This window comes from Alligator sinensis, unplaced genomic scaffold (assembly GCF_000455745.1).
Source record: "Alligator sinensis unplaced genomic scaffold, ASM45574v1 scaffold14_1, whole genome shotgun sequence".
NCBI lineage: Eukaryota > Metazoa > Chordata > Crocodylia > Alligatoridae > Alligator > Alligator sinensis.
In genome coordinates, this window is record NW_005842709.1 from 730,937 (window position 1) to 732,559 (window position 1,623).

Here is a 1,623-nt window from a genome sequence, read left to right on the forward strand (position 1 = left end):
CGCAACCTAGACCCCAGGAGAGCTCAATTACCACGAAGGTTAGCATAGTCTGGTTGCTGTTCTGGCCATTCCCTACCCTTGCTACACAGCCAGCTTATGCTCTGGATGCAGTGAATGGCCTGCAGGTTGAAAATCCCACAGTGCTTGAGGCAAAAAAAAGCAGCATGTGCTGCTGAGACCCTGCACACAGTAGCATTCCCAGTGCTCCCTCTACACAAAAGCAGTTGCGTTCCCTGTGCCTTCAGAAGTTGGGAAGGGAGCAACTCCAGTCCCTACTGAGCTACTTATCTCTATTGTAAAGGTGGGTCACCCAAAAGGGTGAGTCAACTTATGTAGGACCACCCAGAATCATAAAGCTGATTTTAGGCTCACAACCCAACTCAGGCACCTCAGCTCATATTTAGTCAAGTAATTAAATGATCACTTCTCCCATAGGCTGCCCAGAGGGGCCTCTGCTTCCCTCCACCAGCCCATGCTGCTGGGCTGACACACCAGCCTGGTTCCCATGCACCATTTACATTCTTCCTGTTGGTTCTGCCCATCATTTTCATGCCTTGGCCCCTGCCCTCATCACCCCTTCCCCATTCTTGCTTCAGCCATATCTGTTAACTGCTTCCCCTCCCCCCACCAAGTCAATGTGCAATAATCATATTGTCTGGAGGTACAAAGACTTTATTCAAATGGAAGGTGGAGGAAACAGATATAAATATTCTGGAACAGAGCGAGTTTCATCCTCTGTTATAAAGGTCCCCATCTCCCAGATGGTGCTTTTCCTGCCCAGGGACAGTGCACATCCCCTGGCCCTGTCCCAGGCAGCATATAAAAAGTATATACAGATACTATAATACACATGGAGTGGCAACAAGACACAGGTCAGAACATTGCAGAGCAGCAGAGAGGGGTACTTGATTGCCACGATGCTCTCCAAACTTGACTCTACTTTCTCCTTTTTCTCTCTGCTTAGGATGAGTTCTAATGCTATAAGGCAGCCCTTCTTCTGGACACAGCCTCCACAGACCACCTGTGGGGTCTGGGTAATAGTAATTAAGAAGATGGGCTTTATCAGTGCTGCCACTTCCATCTTCCCACTAGCCCTGTCTACCTCTGTCTAGAACAAAGTAAGCCCCTCTGGAAGGCTGACAGGCACATAGGCAACATACACACTGGAATTACATGCACATGTATACAGATGCACCCATTCCTCATACAAGCATCCTGCATGTTAGAGCCATGCACCCACACATTGAGACCATGCATATGCAGCTCCCTCTGCATATGTAATGCCAGTTCTGCAGACTTGTTGTGATGTAGCTCCTGTTCCCCCACCCCCAGGAACTTCTCTGTTTCTGGGTCTGGCTCTGCAATGCTTTCCACTGCTCCAGGCTCTTCAACAATTGTAGCTGTGGTGCTCTGCACTTATCCTGTGTGATGCTTGTGATAAAGATATGCACCTTTATCATAAAGATATACATCTTTGTGTACACATCTTCCTATGTGGACCATGAGGTTGAGGGATAACTAAGCCATCATGGCTCCCTTCTGCAGGTACAATGTTGTAGCTAACAGACATTGCTCAGGTGCAGACATTTGAGGGGCACAACTGACAGCTGCTAACAGTGGCAG